Source organism: Podarcis vaucheri (genome assembly GCF_965113315.1).
Source record: "Podarcis vaucheri genome assembly, chromosome: 3".
NCBI classification, from domain to species: Eukaryota; Metazoa; Chordata; class Lepidosauria; order Squamata; family Lacertidae; genus Podarcis; species Podarcis vaucheri.
Window position 1 is genome coordinate 125,190,132 of NC_138761.1, and position 20,491 is coordinate 125,210,622.

Genomic DNA, 20,491 nt, shown 5'->3' on the forward strand with positions numbered 1-20,491 from the left:
TTTCTTTGGGATTGGAATGTAGACTGATCTTCTCCAATCCTCTGGCCACTGCTGAGTTTTCCAAACTTGCTGGCATATTGAGTGTAGCACCTTAACAGCATCATCTTTTAAAATTTTAAACAGTTCAGCTGGAATACCATCACTTCCACTGGCCTTGTTATTTGCAGTGCTTTCTAAGGCCCATTTGACTTCACTCTCCAGGATGTCTGGCTCAAGGTCAGCAACCACACTACCTGGGGTGTACGAGACATCCATATCTTTCTGGTATAATTCCTCTGTGTATTCTTGCCACCTCTTCTTGATGTCTTCTGCTTCAGTTAGATCTTTACCACTTTTGTCCTTTATTATGGTAATCTTTGTACGAAATGTTCCTTTCATATTTCCGATTTTCTTGAACAGATCTCTGGTTCTTCCCATTCTGTTGCTTTCCTCTATTTCTTTGCATTGCTCGTTTAAGAAGGCCTTCTTGTCTCTCCTTGCTGTTCTTTGGAAATCTGCATTCAATTTCCTGTATCTTTCACTATCTCCCTCGCATTTTGCTTGCCTTCTCTCCTCCGCTATTTGGAAGGCCTCGTTGGACAGCCACTTTGCTTTCTTGCATTTCTTTTTCATTGGGATGGTTTTAGTTGCTGCCTCCTGTATAATGTTGCGAGCCTCCATCCATAGTTCTTCAGGCACTCTGTCCAGCAAATCTAAATCCTTAAACCTGTTCCTCACTTCCACTGTGTATTCATAAGGGATTTGGTTTAGATTGTATCTTACCTGTCCAGTGGTTTTTCCTACTTTCTTCAGTTTAAGCTTGAATTTTGCTATAAGGAGCTGATGATCTGAGCCACAGTCAGCTCCAGGTCTTGTTTTTGCTGACTGTATAGAGCTTCTCCATCTTTGGCTGCAGAGAATATAATCAATCTGATTTCGATGTTGCCCATCTGGGGGTGTCCATGTGTAGAGTCGTCTCTTGTGTTGTTGGAAAAGCGTGTTTGTGATGACCAGCTTGTTCTCTTGACAGAACTCTATTAGCCTTTGCCCTGCTTCGTTTTGATCTCCAAGGCCAAACTTGCCAGTTGTTCCTTTTATCTCTTGATTCCCTACTTTAGCATTCCAATCCCCTATAATGAGCAGAACATCCTTCTTTGGTGTCACTTCGATAAGGTTTTGTAAGTCTTCATAGAACTGGTCAATTTCAGTTTCTTCAGCACTAGTAGTTGGTGCATAAACTTGGATTACTGTGATGTTAAAAGGTCTGCCTTGGATTCGTATCGAGATCATTCTATCATTTTTGAGACTGCATCCCAGTACAGCTTTCGCCACTCTTTTGTTGACTATGAGGGCCACTCCATTTCTCTTACGGGTTTCTTGCCCACAGTAGTAGATATGGTAGTCATCCGAACTGAATTCGCCCATTCCCGTCCATTTTAGCTCACTGATGCCCAGGATGTCAATATTTATTCTTGCCATCTCATTTTTGACCACATCCAACTTACCCAGGTTCATGGTTCTTACATTCCAGGTTCCTATGCAATATTCCCCATTTAGTCCCTTATATTCCTATGCAATTCCCCATTTAGTCCCTTATAAAAAGATAGACACAACACAGTCTTCTATAAAAGTATGAAAAGAGTTTACTCACTCACATTCTGTTCACAAATGGATCCCAGAAGGCAGACTTAAGTTACAAAAGTAATATACATGTGGAAACTATCTGATAAGGAGATAGCTCCTTTGTCCTCTCTTGCCTGGAAGCCAAGAGAGTATCTTAGGCTAAGCAGATGTTGCTTCTTCGACGAATGTAGTCAGAGAGAGAGAGATGGCTGACCAGTCCTGCTCTTTTGTTACCTGGGCAGGTGAGGTCATGCCCATCTCTAGTCACATGCAGAGGAAGTGTTTCCCAGCTTAGGAGAAACAGGAAGTTCCGACTGGCTGGTCCAGACATCCCCTTTTATGTCCACTCTGGGGATGTTGTACTTGACTGCTCTTGTGTTTCACATCCCACATGTCTCATATCACCACACATTCTGCCATGCCTCGTGGAGCACTGGCCTCCCAGCACCAACCACTGCCAAGAATGGGCAGCAATGGCATGGGCAGCCTCTACAGAAAGATGACTCTGTGCATCACTGTATGTTACAGCAGTAACCTGGAAAACCCTGACAAGTGGGCCATTTCAAGCTTCCTCCTTGTAAGGTTAATTGCCTAAATTGAACCTTAAAGATTTCCCCACAGAACTTGGCTGTTGTGTTCCCTTGAATGTCTTCCTTCCATCCCTCCCTTGCTTACTTCTTTTATTTATTCACATTAACTATATGCTGACTCCTTTACCCAAAGCAGTTCACATAAACCACAAAAGCATCAAAACACATTATTAAACCATCAATTAAATTAGATCATCTTAATTCTTCCTCTAAGGAGTAGACTTGCATCCATCAGACTGATTTATGTATGACTACACTAGGCACCTTAGGGGACGCGGGTGGCGCTGTGGGCTAAAGCCTCAGCGCCTAGGGCTTGCCGATCGAAAGGTCGGCGGTTCGAATCCCCGCGGCGGGGTGCGCTCCCGCTGCTCGGTCCCAGCGCCTGCCCACCTAGCAGTTCGAAAGCACCCCTGGGGGCAAGTAGATAAATAGGTACCGCTTACCAGCGGGAAGGTAAACGGCGTTCCGTGTGCGGCTCTGGCTTGCCAGAGCAGCGTTGTCACGCTGGCCACGTGACCCGGAAGTGTCTCCGGACAGCGCTGGCCCCCGGCCTCTAGATGTGAAATGGGCGCACAAACCCCAGAGTCTGTCAAGACTGGCCCGTTCGGGCAGGGGTACCTTTACCTTAACCTTTACACTAGGCACCTTACAGAAGCAGTGGGCTTGCTTCGCTTTTGTAGTACAACTATATTATGAGCCATAGATTAGATTAGATTATATTAGATTAGATTAGATTAGAATGTGGTGCCTTGCAGATATTGTGGACTACAACTCCCATCAAGACCAACATGCATGACCAAACGTCAGGGATGATGTGAGTTGTAGTCCTCATCACCAGGAAGGCTATACATTGGCTACCCCTGGTTTACACCATGCCTTGGACATAGCTTTCCCATTCAGATTTGTCACATTCTCACCATTCCATTTTTTAAATAAAAAAAATCTCCATTTTTGATAGTTGATCAGAATAGATATTGCAATGCTTTCTTCAGAAGAGGACGTTGGGGGGAAAGGGGGAGGCAGTTTGGACCTGGCGTGTTTGGAATGGGAAAAGAAGGAAGCTGATGCTCAAGAGGGACTGTGGGGTGAGATGTAGTCAGCCCCTAAACCATGTACTGCTCTCTCTGCATAAAAGCATGTTTTCCACCCTTTTAATGCACAGAAGAAAAAAGAACAAGTCATTCACATGGAAATGGAATAGATCCCTGTGGTGATTAAAAACTCCTGTAGAATGATACATATTTAATGACTAGATAAAGGGGGAGGATGCACTTACAGTGGAAATGAGCTAAATAACAGATTATATTTGGGATTTACGTACAGGGAGAGAGAACTTGTATTTAAAAACAGAGGGTTATTAAATTGCTAAATACAAAGACAAGAATGATGGAAGAGCTAGAGGCATGTCTGCATAAGGAAACCTGTGAAATTATAGACATAACTAAAACCTGCCTGGAAAACCACAATTAAGGAATATTCATGTCTTAAAAGGAATAGTTTAAAATAGGAATGCTAAAAAAGGAGGCCACTAGTTTATGAATTTTGGATCTTCAAGTCATTAAATTTCTATCTGCCAGAACACTTGACTTGCAAGATGTGAAACAACGGCTGTGTGTAGATATCCATTATCAGTCCAAGAGAGGGCTCAACTGGAAAGAACCCTATCACTGCCATGCCCAGTTTTAAGAGGGCAAAATTCAGGTTGCAATGATTAAATTGAAACCCTAAGCAAGTCTGCTCAGAAGTAAATCCTACTGAATTCAATGGACCTTACTCCCAGGTACAGGGTTAGAATTACAGCCTTAACTGATTCACATAACAGGATTTATATACAGTGGTACCTCGGGTTAAGTACTTAATTTGTTCCGGAGGTCCATTCTTAACCTGAAACTGTTCTTAACCTGAAGCACCACTTTAGCTAATGGGGCCTCCCGCTGCCACCGTGCCGCAGGAGCATGATTTCTGTTCTCATCCTGAAGCAAAGTTCTTAACCTGAAGCACTATTTCTAGGTTAGTGGAGTGTGTAACCTGAAGCGTATGTAACCTGAGGTACCACTGTACTGCTTAGCCATCAACAGCAAAAAATGTTCACAGTTGTACCGCATGAATGAACATGCTTCCTGTCTCTTGTCTCAGAATGTTGGAATGGTAGCTTAGCAATGGGCTTCCTGGGTTTCTGCTGCTCTTCTTTCTCACTTTAGTAAAAGTATGAAACCTTCAAGTAAAAATATGCACATGAAACAGTGGGTGCAGGAGGTTACATCAAGATGTCCAGTTCGTACGTCTCCTAGCTGAAATGAGACATAGCATGGCTGCATGCCACAAAAGGTTCATACACTCCATTTATTCATCCTTTGAAAACAGGAATCAAGTTAAATTAAGTCTTTATGACGCATGACACAAACATTAGAGAATTGACTGTGTTAGTCTGTTGCAGCAAAAACAACAGTCTTGTGATATTATGAAAATGAATGTATGTATTGTGGCATAAGCTTTCATGGGCCAAATGAACAATTCATATTGTATAATCATTTGCCGGACCATTTGCACAGCTCAGAGAACAAACCCTTAGACATAACAAATTATCAGTGTCATCCCAAGGTGAAGCCCTAAACCAGGCCTTATTATGTGTGAACCACAAGTTAATTGCCAAGTAGTCTCACACTGGATTTGCCATCACACCTCTTGCCCTAGACAAAAACAAGCAGTTCAGCATAAGATGAACTGCTACTATCAGAAGAGCACGCACCATCTTGTTTTCCCCTTTCCTTGTGGGTAATAAAACCAAATAATTAAAGGTCCAGGTGGTGATATCTGGCTAAGACATACTCAGAGGAGACCCACTGAAATCAAACGGGCTTGATTTCAATAGGTCTACTCTGAGTATGACTTGGTTCCCAGGGCTGTTGCCAGATCCAGGTGGATCCCAAACTGAATCAGGCCAGGTCAACCTATCGTTTGACCAGATGAGGTGGAGCAAACCCTGGATTATCCTTGCTCAGATCAAAGTCACTCAGGGCAAACCATGGTTGTCAAAAGTGTGAGGAGGGTGACAGTAAGAGGGGAGAAAGAAACTCGCAGAGACTGCATGTTTCTCCTTCTCCACACTCTCAACCAGATGACTGCACAGCTCCAAAATTTGCACTGTCATGCACTGCTCAATTGGATATGATTCTAGAAAAGCTGTGTATTCTGGAATTCAGCTTTTACAGGGAGAAAGAAAGGTGAAGAACTGCATAACAATGAGAGCTAGTATAGCAGGGGTGGGGAACTTCAGGTTTGGGGGCCAAATGCAGCCCTCTATGTGGCATTCTTCTGTCAGCCCTATCTATTCAAATGAGCACATGCAAGGATAGCATTTATTTTCATTTATTGTTTACAGAAATTGTGTGTGTGTGTGTGTGTGTGTGTGTGTGTGTGTGTGTGAACACCTACTTCTTTTTTAATCACCTCAGCAAGTCTTTTTACAGTGAGTAGGAAACATGAAATTAAAATCCAAGGAAATGTTTCTAAATAATAAATGTGTTCACATTTGGGGATTGTTTCAGGTTTATTATAAAACTCCACAAAACAGTAAAAGTAAAACCTGAAGTTGGAATTAGCTAGTTATAATTAGCCCCCAATAGCTTTTAAGATAGAAAGTTCCTGCTCCAGGGGGGTCAGCGAGAGAGAGGTGAGGAGGGAATATCAGGCAAGATAGCTGAAGGATTTTTTAAAAAGCAAGCTGGGTTATTAAAAACCTACGCAAGATTTGTTGAACTGCTACTGCTTCCAGTTAGCAGTCTCGGAGCTATAATTTAGAGAGTGGAAACTAGCATTTTCCCTCATTTATGGTGGCTCGGATGCTCCTTTAAAATAAAGCGGCATTGTTTAAAGCAAAGTATATCTGACCATCTTGCTCTGCTTTTTAAAATAACCACCACTGTTTAATTTTTACTAATTTAGTCTTTTATATTTTCATTCTTCAGAATTACATTTTGAAGTTTAGGGATGAAGAAATGTGCCTTCCATCCCCTCTCAGTGCTCAGCAAATTAACACAGCACTCCCCCTTTCACATACTGATCAATAAAGCGTGCTGGAAATATGTTTTCACCTCAGCTAACATCCCTCATTTTGAGTATAAGAGAGCAAAACCAGGCAGTTCTGTTGGGGGGGAGTGCAGTGGCGGACCTTGGGGTCTCAAATTTCAGGGGCGCCCTGTACAATGTCAAAGTTCAGCATCCCTCAACCAATTGCTCTCCATTCTTAATCCTAGTTGCAGCGCCCACAGTGGGTCTCTGCACCCAATTTGACTGAACCGGCCGCACTCCCCTAAATCCACCTCTGAAGAATGGAATGAAACTCTCCTCCATCAAGACTCTAGAACAGATTGCAGAAACGGGGATGGCTTCTCTTATTCTCTCTAGGTGGGCACAGTCATGCCTAGCGTACCTATGCCACTCTCCATGAGTCTGAAGGCCTCTGAAACAGCATGGAGTTGGTTTGTTTTTTAACTGAACTTTCACTGCATCTGATAATTAATGTCACAGGACATGATTGTGATACTCTAGCCCATGGGTAGGCAAACTAAGGCCCGGGGGTCAGATCCAGCCGAATTGCCTTCTAAACCCAGCCCACGGGTTCACTCTGATTGCTTAGAAATACACAATCGCTTTGAGGTCCTCTCCCCTAGCATGGAAGACGAAGAGCAGACTCCATTTGAGGATCTCTCCCTCATTACAGTCGATCAGGTATATGAAGACGAGCAGCAAAGTCAGTCCTCAGGGAATGTGCAGGCGACCTTGGAACGGACAGCTCACGGAAGAACCCCGACCAAACCCAAGAGGAGGCGTGTAGTGGTGATAGGGGATTCCCTACTGAGGGGAACAGAAGCAGTGATCTGTGGGCCTGACAAGATGTCTCGGGAAGTGTGCTGTCTCCCCGGGGCTAAGATCCAAGATGTAACTGAACGACTGCAAGGAATCATAAAACCCACTGACAAATACCCCTTCCTCTTGGTTCATGTGGGAACCAATGACACTGCAAGCAATAGCCTCCAGAAGATCAAAAGAGACTACGAGGCTCTCGGCAGGAAATTGAAGCAACTAAATGCACAAATTGTCATCTCATCTGTCCTCCCAGTTGAACGACGTGGCCCAGGGAGAGAGGGGAAAATAGTGGAAGTGAACAGCTGGCTTCGCAAATGGTGTAAACAGGAACGGTTTGGATTCTTAGATCACGGACTGCAGTTTCTTGAAGATGGACTTCTGGCAAGTGATGGGCTGCACCTCACAACGGTTGGGAGAAATGTTTTTGCCAAAAATCTCAGAAACCTCATCAGGAGGTCTTTAAACTGACTAATGTGGGGGAGGGAGACAGTGCTCCTGAAGGTAGGAGCCTATCAATTAATGAAGATGATCATCCAAATGTCATAGACCAAATGGAGAAAACAGCACACGGACCTAGTGGTGGGAGGAAAAAATCCTTAAATAAGAGACACGGGGGAATGATTAATGGACTTCAATGTCTGTACACTAATGCGCAAAGCATGGGAAATAAACAAGATGAGCTTGAGCTCTTGGTACAGCAAACTAAATATGACATAATAGGCATCACTGAAACCTGGTGGGATAAGTCCCACGATTGGAATGTAATAATGGGGGGATACAATCTATTTCAGAGAAACAGACCAGACAAGAAAGGAGGAGGAGTGGCGTTATATGTCAGGGATGTGTATACCTGTGAAGAGATCCAAGATTTAGATCCTCAAAGCCAAAGTGAGAGCATTTGGGTCAAAATTAAGGGAGAGAAGAATAACAGAGACCTCATTGTGGGAGTTTACTATAGATCCCCAAGCCAAACGAAGGACATAGATGATGCCTTCCTGGAACAGATGGCCAAGCATGCAAAAGGAAGGGAGATAGTAGTAATGGGGGACTTCAATTACCCGGATATTTGTTGGACGTCAAACTCAGCCAAGAGCATAAGGTCAAACAGATTCCTCACTGGCCTTGCAGACAACTTCATTGTCCAGAAAGTGGGAGAAGCAACAAGAGGAACAGCCATTTTAGATCTGGTCCTAACCAACGTTGATGACCTGGTTAGTGGGGTAGAAGTGGAAGGATCATTAGGCGCGAGTGATCATGCTCTTCTGAAGTTTACTATACAGCGGAAAGGAGCAGCCAAGCATACTAGGACTCAATTTCTTGACTTTAAGAAAGCCGACTTCATAAAACTTAGGGAAGTGCTGGGTGAGATCCCATGGACAACAATACTAAAAGGAAAGGGAGTTCATGATGGCTGGGAGTTTGTTAAGAGGGAGATACTAAAAGCACAACGTCAGGCAATACCAATGAGACGGAAACATGGAAGGTGCCTAAAGAAGCCAGGGTGGCTATCTAAAGAACTTTTAACTGAATTAAGATTAAAAAAGGATGTGTACAAAAAATGGAAAAGGGGGGAAACCACCAAAGAGGAATTCAAACAAATAGCCAGCACATGTAGACACAAAGTCAGAAAAGCTAAAGCACAGAATGAACTCAGGCTTGCTAGAGAGGTTAAAAGCAACAAAAAAGGCTTTTATGGGTATGTTCGTAGCAAAAGGAAGAACAAAGAAACTGTGGGGTCACTCAGAGGAGAAGATGGTGAAATGCAAACAGGGGACACAGAAAGGGCTGAACTCCTCAATGCCTTCTTTGCCTCAGTCTTCTCCGATAAAGAAAACAATGCCCGACCTGAAGAATTTGGAGCAAATGATTCAGCAAAGGAAACACAGCCCAGAATAACTAAGGAGATAGTACAAGAATATTTGGCTAGTTTAGATGTATTCAAGTCTCCAGGGCCAGATGAACTGCATCCAAGAGTATTAAAAGAACTGGCAGATGTGATCTCAGAACCACTGGCAGTCATCTTTGAGAATTCCTGGAGAACAGGCGAAGTCCCGGCAGACTGGAGGAGGGCAAATGTTGTCCCTATTTTCAAAAAGGGGAAAAGAGAGGACCCAAATAATTACCGCCCAGTCAGTCTGACATCAATAGCAGGGAAGATTCTGGAGCAGATCATTAAGCAAACAGTCTGTGAGCACCTAGAAAGGAATGCTGTGATCACCAATAGTCAGCATGGATTTCTGAAAAATAAGTCATGTCAGACTAACCTGATCTCGTTTTTTGACAGAATTACAAGCCTGGTAGATGAAGGGAACGCAGTGGATGTAGCCTACCTTGATTTCAGTAAGGCATTTGACAAGGTGCCCCATGATATTCTTGTAAAGAAGCTGGTAAAATGCGGTCTTGACTATGCTACCATTCAGTGGATTTGTAACTGGCTGACTGACCGAACCCAAAGGGTGCTCATCAATGGTTCCTCTTCATCCTGGAGAAGAGTGACTAGTGGGGTGCCACAGGGTTCTGTCTTGGGCCCGGTCTTATTCAACATCTTTATCAACGACTTGGATGATGGACTCAAGGGCATCCTGATCAAATTTGCAGATGACACCAAACTGGGAGGGGTGGCTAACACCCCAGAGGACAGGATCACACTTCAAAACGACCTTGACAGATTAGAGAACTGGGCAAAAATAAACAAGATGAATTTTAACAGGGAGAAATGTAAAGTATTGCACTTGGGCAAAAAAAATGAGAGGCACAAATACAAGATGGGTGACACCTGGCTTGAGAGCAGTACATGTGAAAAGGATCTAGGAGTCTTGGTTGACCACAAACTCGACATGAGCCAACAGTGTGACGCGGCAGCTAAAAAAGCCAATGCAATTCTGGGCTGCATCAATAGGAGTATAGCATCTAGATCAAGGGAAGTAATAGTGCCACTGTATTCTGCTCTGGTCAGACCACACCTGGAGTACTGTGTCCAGTTCTGGGCACCACAATTCAAGAAGGACACTGACAAACTGGAACGTGTCCAGAGGAGGGCAACCAAAATGGTCAAAGGCCTGGAAACGATGCCTTATGAGGAACGGCTAAGGGAGCTGGGCATGTTTAGCCTGGAGAAGAGGAGGTTAAGGGGTGATATGATAGCCATGTTCAAATATATAAAAGGATGTCACATAGAGGAGGGAGAAAGGTTGTTTTCTGCTGCTCCGGAGAAGCGGACACGGAGCAATGGATCCAAGCTACAAGAAAGAAGATTCCACCTAAACATTAGGAAGAACTTCCTGACAGTAAGAGCTGTTCGACAGTGGAATTTGCTGCCAAGGAGTCTGGTGGAGTCTCCTACTTTGGAGGTCTTTAAGCAGAGGCTTGACAACCATATGTCAGGAGTGCTCTGATGGTGTTTCCTGCTTGGCAGGGGGTTGGACTCGATGGCCCTTGTGGTCTCTTCCAACTCTATGATTCTATGATTCTATGATTCTATGATTCACGGATGGTCCGGGAATCAGCGTGTTTTTACATGAGTAGAATGTGTCCTTTTATTTAAAATTCATCTCTGGGTTATTTGTGAGGCATAGGAATTCATTCATTTTTTTCCTCCAAAAATATAGTCCGGCCCCCCTACAAAGTCTGAGGGACAGTGGACCGGCCCCCTGACCCCTGCTCTAGCCCAACTCAGAGACTCTGGGACTTTGCTTCCTATTACTGATGGCCTCCAATGCAATAAGGGGTCATTAAACAGGAATGTCTTGGGGCAATCTAGGGCTCAGTGTCCTATGCATGTGACATCCAATGGAGAAAGCAAATACAACTTTCACGGTACTTTCATTGTCAGGGGCCGCAGTCTAGATATGTCCCCAAGCTGCATTAGATTTTCATCTGAAAGCCACGGCAAGAATGGGGAGCCATTCTTCCTTACATGGAAGGCCTCCATATTTTTTCTGGAGTGGACCAGAACCCGCTGGAAACCACTAGGTCCTAGATCCACTCTATAAATATTTCTGCCTCTGCTGGAAGCTGTTAGTATGTACCAAAATATTATGCCACATTTCCCCCCATCCATTCACCATCTATTAATCAGAAACAATTTGTATTTGAATATTGTGGGATATAATCCACTGGGAGCAATCAAATGCAACATTCCTTGTTTTGCTAGAGTGGACATGCAAGGGAATGTTTGGTCCAGCCAGTCGAAACTCCCTGTTCCTCCTGGCCTGGAGCATCCTTCCTTGCATGTGACTAGTGGGTGGGTGTGACCTTTCCAGACCTGGTCAAAGGCCAAGGCATGCTGCCACTTCCCTTCCTTTTCCATCTTCCTTTCATCCTGCAAACTTCCCAGACTGCTAATTGCAGTCACTAGGTCAACCCACATATGGGGTAAACCTGTTTATATATGCTTGTAACTTTAAGCCTTAAGCCTGCCTTCAGGGATCACACTGTGCTCTGCCTGATCGTGAGTAAACTTTCTTTTTATTGCTTATGAATAAGACTGTGGTGTCTTTATTCTTTTCGGAGGGATTCAAGGGGTCTTACCAGGAAAATATTAGAACACATTTCAATCCAGACAAGCCAGACTGAATTGTGTATTGTGCTAAGAAACTCCACAAGTTTGCAACTAGTTTTCTGCTGTGTAAAGGAGAATGCGCTCGGCAAAGTAAAGGAACTTGCTAACGCAAGTTAGGAAGGATATTAATAAACAATATATCCTCTCCTGCCACCCTGAAGATTCCCACAAGTATTATCAAAAGGGAGAGAAAATGTCAGTAAAATTCTCATGGGTAAGCCACAGGGGTTGGCAGGCTTAATTTAATTCAATTATTTAATTTGTTACTACATTTATATCCCACCTTTCCCCCAAGGAGCTCAAGGTGGCATACATGGTTCTTCTCCATTTTTGATCCTCACAACCACCCTGGGAGGGGGGTTATGCTGAGAGGCTGCCACTGGCCCCAGGTAACTCAGTGAGCTTCATGGCTTCCTTTTCTTTCGTTCTACAGATTATCTCACATAACTGGCAGAAACCTTGCTCCGTTTGACCACTCAGAAAATGTCTAATTTAACTTGCTTTATATTGACTGTTTGTATTTTGAAATTTCCTTGTGGCCACAGGTCCACCTTAGTGGATAGTGACAATGCACCATGGCAATTAAAAACAGATTCTATCCCTTAATCACCTCACTCATGTGAGAATCTCAAGTGACAGACAAGGATGGGCTAATTACTTGCAAAAGCTTCCTATCACTTTGCTGGATGGCATGGTGTTAAAAGCCCTCTCTCTCTCCTGGCCCCCACCACTCAATATGTTAGCCTTGCTTTTCATTGGCACCATATATATTATAGCTTTATTACTTCAGGGAAGCCAGGCTCTCTAAAATGCCTTTCCCTGTGGCTTAAAGTAAAGATTTTTTAAATAAATAAATACAGTTTAGGTTGGGCATCTACCACTTGAAGGGCTAATGATTATTGACTACCCTCCAGCAGACTTCAGGGAGGCTAGCCTGAGGCCCTTCCAACTTTCCCCCCAAACATGCCAATGTTAACACATGTTTCCAGATTCTGGCTGGGATTGGACACAAAACAAGGCAGTCAGAATGGACCATTTAGTGTACAAGTCAAGATGACAGATCTCTGCTTAATATAAGGGAGACAAAAAATTCGTATCTTATTGAAAAAGGCAGAAGAGCCCCGGGTGCTTTCGCTTTGTGATTCTGCAGCAAAAAGGGGCTTGTGTCAATATACGTCTATGTCACCAGTTCACAGCTGCCACACTGAATTGACCCTGCTAGCTGCAGACAGAAAGTCCTTCCATTTCCAAAATTATTTCTCAAGCTCATTTGAGAGGCAAGGCATGCAACAGAAACTGAATGCAGAGGAGCTGGCGGGTGGGGGGCCATGACAGAGAATAAATTGAGAATTGCCTTCATGTCTTCAGACTTCCCCCACCACAGCATGCTGGGGTGGGGGGTGGGGAGGTTTCTCTATTATCAGAAGTTATCTGGGAGGCTTCCTGCACTGGATCCACTAAATCGACTTCTTGTAATTCCATTGTGAAGTCTCCAGATCTGTCTTTGAGATAGCTTCATGGCATTAAATATTCTTTCAGTTCTCCCACCAAAGTTTAATTACTAGACGCTGAACCATCTTTCTTTAAACTCTACACTCTTCTTTCCTTTGGGGATGCCCAGGAAGAAAAGAGTGGAGGGGAAAGCCAAGCAGCACTCAGTAGCTCTGAATCAGGATTCAATTTCTAAGGGACAGCGGAGAAATGAACAATTCAAAGAGTTCTGCAGTGTGCTTCTCGTAATACTTCACTTTAAGAGGAAAAATCTGACTAGCTAATGGCCTATCGTATGTCTTGAGTGGGGTAGCTCACGGACAAGGATGGAAACAGGATGAGGATGTTAGGGGGAGGGGATGGTATGTGCTTCCCCATGCCACCTACACCTGATAATATTCTTTATTAAGAAAGAAAAAATGCCTGGACAGGGCTATCAAGTACTTCCTTTTCCTCCACAGTTCTCTATCATGCCCTTCTCAGTGAAAGCTGGGGCCATGCTGAGGATAGGAGAGTGCCATGGGTGTAGCCAGGATTTTCGTGGGGGGGGGAGGACCGATGTGCTTGGTCAGTTATTTCTACTGTTTTACTTGATCTGGGGGGAGGGCAGCTGCCCCCCCTCTTGTCTATGCCCATGGAGAGTGCCTATCTCTCCATGCATTTTTTGTAAGAGCAAAACAAATCCATGCACCTGGCGTAGCCTCAACTGTCCCTTCATGGTTTTCTTGCATTCTTGCAATGGTGTCATGAGCAACTGTGCAGAACAGAAGATGAAGCCGTAGTGCCTCACAGGAACTGTCTAGGCTAAGACTGGAGGTAATTACCATACCTTCTGCTCTCTCCACAAACCATTCTGAGAAGGGTGCAGGCACAATACCCTCAAGCCACTGGGGCAAACCCAGCAGCTGAGACAAGTATCAAAGTGTTAATGAAGGGATGGCTAGTGAAGTTAGAAGTGCCTCCACAAATTTCATGGGTGCGATTGTGGGCTACGAAAGGGAGCACTTGGGGGATTTTGAGAACAGGACATCATTTGGAGATGATAAGGTGAAACTCTTCACTGCCGTCAGAATGCTTCCTGGCAGCCAATAACTAGTAGCTGCCATTTTTCCTAAGAAGCCCCCAGAACAATGCTACCTGATGCTACGACCATGTTGCCATGTTGAATTTTGGTAAAATCCTGGACAGGGTTGGGAACAAAGCAATACAGCACCACCCATTCTTGGTACTAGCATGAGATCAGATCAAATTTAATAATTTTTCATTTCACTATCCACTCTGAATTTCATTGTTGTAGTGCATGAACTGTATGCTCTTTATAATTATTTACCATACTTTTCAGTGTATAAGATGAGCTTATTTCATTAAAAAATAGGAAGCGTCTTATACATGGGGGCATCTTATACACGGAAAAATATGGTATTTTGCATGTAAAATTTGCAGAGCTGTTTGCTACTTTGCTGTCTATTTATATTTGGCATTCCGATGTATTCACAGATTTGTGGGTGATTTTGTCAATGGCATAGCTCACCAGTATTTAATGTAATTTTAAAAAAAAAGATTTCTTACCTTATTGTTTTACAATAATAACATATGAAATTATCAAATAAATAAACAGGTACAACCCTAAAACAAGAAAAGTGTAAAAACAAAAACAATGCAAACACTTGAAAACAATTCCACTTCCTCGGTAGTGGCGCCGGCCCTGTGGAACGCCCTCCCATCAGATGTCAAGGAAATAAACAACTATCTGACTTTTAGAAGACATCTGAAGGCAGCCCTGTTTAGGGAAGTGTTTAATGTCTGATGTTTTATCGCTTTATTATGATTATTATTCTCATTAATTCTGTTGGGAGCCACCCAGAGTGGTTGGGGAAACCCAGCCAGATGGGCAGGGTAGAAATATATGATGATGATGGTGATGATTATCATTATTATTAAAAAAACCATTCCATTGCAGATGCAGACTGAGAAAAGAAAGAACACTCCTGTACCAATCCTAGTGAACAAGTTTCCCAATTGCCAAAGTGAATTTGAAGATAAACGTTTCAAAAGATGCTAATTTGAATCATCACTGAATTATCCATTTTGAGTCACAACTTTGCAAAGCACAATGGCTCACTTCTCAAATTTTAATTACAGCAAATTCCATGGTTAAAGGATATTGTATTCTAGTATCGATTAGAAGCTAAACAAGCTAAATGTGTGAAAAGCACATTTGAAGTCTATTGGTCTTGCAATGGCTAAATGATTTCATTTCTGCTGCAACTGCTGCTTTGAATAAACATACTATAAATATAGTGCATGTGTCTTGACTGACAGCATGCCCTGTCGCAGAAATAAATTAGGTTCAGCTATGTGCATTGGCTCGAACACAAAACCATTGGTCTCCATCTTCTTGCTAATGTCTTTTCTCAGATGTAAATTGGTTTCTATACCAACTGCTTAAGTTAAAGTCATTGAAGTGTAGGAAAATATTGCTGCAGTCAAAAGGAAACTAATATGAATAGAAAGTCATCCAAAGCTTCTCTATATGCTACATAGTGACAGAAATATCCTACAACAAATGGTGGTTCTTAGAGTTTAGTTCAGACCCTAAATGTGCAACGTAAGTTCAGAGAACGGTTCCCAGTTGGTGTGGTCATTGCTGTAACTTTTGTAATTTAGATAGCACTTTAGAGTGTTAATGTGTAGCATCTCAGTAATGCTTGCAACAACCTTGTAAAGCAGGGTGGGGTTATTATTCCATATTGCAGATGAGCAGGGCCCACACACCTGATGCCTCTTAATAACCAAGCATCATTTGTTCTCATCACAGCCCTGGCCCCACCTGTGAGAGAGTGGTGGATTATTATCTGGCATCACACCAGCTGAACTTAAGGTCCAGCATCACTGTGGTGGGGGACTTTGTAGTTTCCTCCCAACAAGCTGAGATGAGTACAAACGTTTCCTGCTTGGCAGGGGGTTGGACTCGATGGCCCTTGTGGTCTCTTCCAACTCTATGATTCTATGATTTTATGATGGTGGGGTGTCCTTCTCACACGGAACTTCACATACACCCAGACAGCAGCAAGAAGTTTTCTAAATAGCTCTTAGGTTCAATACTTTATCAGGAGAGCATCCACACACCCCAACATCAGGCCGACTTTGGAGAAACACGAATGTAATGAGCATTCTTATTGCTTTCCAAGCATCAATGAAGACTTCCTGCCCTTCTGTGGAGCCTAGAGATATCCCTTTGTGTTCACTGGTTAACTGCCACATAGTTCAGAACAGAGATACTGTTAGAACTAGGGGCTTGCAAGTTTCTTCATCAGTCTTTAGGCTCCTAAAAAGGTAAAGGTAAAGGTACCCCTGCCCGTACGGGCCAGTCGTGTCCAACTCTAGGTTTGTGTGCTCATCTCGCTCAAGAGGCTAGGAGCCAGCGCTGTCTGGAGACACTTCCGGGTCACGTGGCCAGCGTGACTAAGCGGCATCTGGCGAGCCAGCACCAGCGCAGCACACGGAAACGCCGTTTACCTTCCCGCTATAAAGCGGTGCCTATTTATCTACTTGCACTTAGGGGTGCTTTCGAACTGCTAGGTGGGCAGGCGCTGGGACCGAACAACGGGAGCTCACGCCGCCGCGGGGATTCGAACCGCCGATCTTGCATCAGCAAGTCCTAGGCACTGAGGTTTTACCCACAGTGCCACCCGCGCCCCCCCTTTAGGCTCCTAGTCTGTACTAGATTTCATGGCCATTTATATTTTTTGGAAAGAGTGGCTCACTCCCAACCTTGCCCATGATAGGAACCTAGCAGGGTCAAAGGCAAACAGGCAAGAATCCAAAGGGCCAGAGCCAGATGATGTGGTTTACGCCAGGATTTCTTCCACTCCTTAATGCTTCACCCCAGGAGAGACCTGAGAAGTACTACAAGGCTCCTTCCTGTTCTAAGCTGGCTGGAGTTCAAAGGAAGTTGGGAATACACTGCAATATTTTGTTGCTGGTCTCCTTGTTGGATGATATTTAAAATGAAGCATTTATGGAACCTTCACGTTCAGAGGTATTATAGTAATGAATACCTGTTGCTGGGGCTATAGATTGTGACAGCATTGTTCCCTTCACACCTGGCTTTCCCCCCTCTTAGATATCCTCAGACCCAAAACATGTTAATGCCAGCCACCAGCCCTTTTGCCAGGTCAGCATAAAACAAAGTAGGGGCCAACAGTTCATGGTACTTTTGAAAACGACATTTTTACACTGCCTGAGAGGTATTATTGTGCTGCATTATTTATCCACTAAGATTCCTTTGCTGGTGCACTTATATTTAACAGTTTGGAACAGAAGAAAATAGACTTTGAAGATGCTGCTGATGGATCTATTGTAGCAGTAGAAGCCGTGTAAATCCTGAACAAAAAACTTAACTCAAGAGAGCAAATAAATAGCCTGTGCAAAACTCTTGCTAAATCTGTGTTATGCTACTTAATATATGCAGATATTTCAGTCCAAGTGTATCTGTGAGCTAACAGCCATTTTGAAATCTTATGGGCCTCACATTTCACAAGTGGAAAAATTCACATGTGAAGGCAAGCAAGGTTTTCCCAAACTGCAGTTGTGCCAAAAACAAAGCAACAACTCCAAATTAACTCCCAACACATTATGTAGTGGCAGTTAGCTCTGGGAGAGGAGAAGGAAGAGAGAAGAACCAGGCGCTGAAGAATTCACCCCTGCAGTGTCAGGAAAGGGCCAGAAGAGTGTCATGTTGGACATAGCTCAAGGCAGAGGCAAGGGGTAGAGAGACCCCTCTCCTTTCTTTGCATCCCAGGGGTTGTGGTGGGAGCTCTAGTGAGTATTGCAGTGTCCTCAATGGAGTGAAGGGTGGTATCAATACTAATGCTGCACTGTAACACACCAGGAAGATATCACTGAATGAACAGATATGAGAAACACCCATCCATGCACAGAGGTATTCTGTGTATCAGGGACATGCAACCTGTGGCCTTCCAGATGTTGTTGGACTTCTGCCCCCATAATTGGCTGTGTTGGTTTGGACTGATGGGAACAGGGGTCCAACAACATCTGGAGAGTCTCATTCTCTCTCTATATAGTGATATATATATATATATATATATGTGGGGAAAGATGGAGAAGAGATCGGGAAAGAAATTCCAATGGCCTTATTGTAATGACCAACTTATCATAATGACCAAATTTCCTATTGCTTTCTGTAGTCTCTCATTTATTATATGCATAATAACCATGCCATTGTTACACCACAGGGTATTGTGCTAACTTATATTTTTAAAAGTACTGTACAATAAACGCAGGAACAATGTATGAGACTCTTACTATGCAACCCTTATGAAGACAGGAGAAATGGGGAGCCTTTTTCAGACTGAGGGCCACATTCCCATCTGGGCAACCTTCCAGGGGCCACAGGCCAATGTAAGGCAGGGACAGAGATAAAAGTGGTGGAGCAATTTATCGAAATTGTAGCATTGTTAACATCACCACCCGACCCCCCCCCCCCATCTTTCACCCCTCCACCTCTTTCCCCCTATTATTCCTAATGCCTCAACAAATGAAACCATTTTTTTTTTAAAAAAAAGTGTTACGTGGGGAAAAATATGAGAGAGAGACATTGCCCATACCTTTGTAAATCAAGAAAATCTTTAATAAAAATACATTTAAAAGAAAAATAAATAAATAAATTGTAGCATTGTTCAGTAGGCTGGCTTCTTCCCAGACTCACACTCCATTCTCTATCAGGGGTGGCCTGTTCTGTTTTGCCACCTGAAGCAAAATCGGAAGCTGCACCCCAACTAACTGACGTCTTGTTTTTCGAGGTCGCACAGAAGTGTCTTCTGACAAGATCTCATCAGAAGCTCTCCTATCTTCTCCAGCAGCAGTAGCAATGGGCAGAGGCGCTGCCCCATAGGATTCTGCTGCCCAAGGCAGTTGCCTCAGTCCGCCTCATGTGTGGGCCGGCCCTGTTCTCTGTCCTCCAGCCATACAAGAAAGAGGCATTGTAAGTGTTCGTGGACATATTCCAGTGAGCCAAAAACACTCAGGGTGTGAAGCAGAGTTTGTGAGGGGTGTAACCTAGGTGTGTGTGTGTGGCCTGCAGCACACACCGCATCCTGCAACAGATGTTTCTCACTCACCCCTGATATACGGAGTCAGGTCATTGGTCCACTAGCCCTGAATTGCCTGTTCTAAGGGGCAAGGCTTTGGGCAGGGGTCTTTCCACTTCAGCTATGGGAACCTGGAGCTTTGTCGATGCACATCAGTGAGCTTTGGCCCCTTAGGTTTTCCATAAGCTGCAAAATGATAGAAATGTTAGAGGGGAAGATTTAAAAAAACTAGTAATTTTAATCCAAATTCTGGCATGTATTGATAAACGTATGTTAGCATTTAACTATTCATTCTTTTGGAGAAAACTGGTTAACCCCTTAAGTGTTTTGCCCTGAAGGCAGACATTAAAAGTTAATTATAACCACATGGGACAAGCCCCAGGAGAACCACGACAGCATTAAACTGCTACCAACGAAGCATGCAGGATGCACAGCACTCCCAGTGAACACCATGTACAAAAAGGATGCTGTCTCCTTGAATGAGTTCTCAGAAGTTAAAAACATGCTTCTTTTTGCATGCACAGTAAAAAGGCATATTGCAAATGTTCCATCCAGACTGGGAAAAGCTTCCGGCTGAAGGAAAATTAGAGCAAACGAAAGCTACTGAGTGATGTGATTAAGCAACACAGAGCAGGCAGAGGGGGCCACCCTGAGCGCAGATCATTTTTGCAATTTAAGGACACATCTCAACGAGGGCCAGATTCCCTTATAAAAGATTATTTTTCAAACCTTACGTGAGGCAACGATTTTTATTGCCGATTGTCCTCATTTGCCAGATGCCAAAAGTTTTCCCTGGACACTTTATAGACATTTCATAGACATCTAAAGAATGGCTTCCTGCTTTTTTCACTGGTGAAGTTATGTGTGTAGGAATCCTCCTGCTATTGTTGGACTACAATTTCCATCATCACAGACTACTGACCACGCTGACTGGGGCTGATGGGAATTGGAGTTCTACAACATTTAGTTTTGTGCTGAGGACTTTGGTGGCAATTTACAATTTATTTGTATCTAGCTCTGTCAAACCTAATAAGACTGCATAAAACTTCTGGTTGTGTAAAATACTAAAACTTTGCAAGTTTTATCAATACACTAAGCCTCATTGTAATGAACAATGGCTGTGCAATTTCTGAAATGTTCAGAGTAAATCATAACTACTAGAAAATACTCCCAACCAGGTCTGATGTCCAAGGAGCTTCTGTACTCAGGATTAAAGTTAACATTAAGTGCCCAAAGTTCATGCGAAGATGAAAGCATTGGAGGCA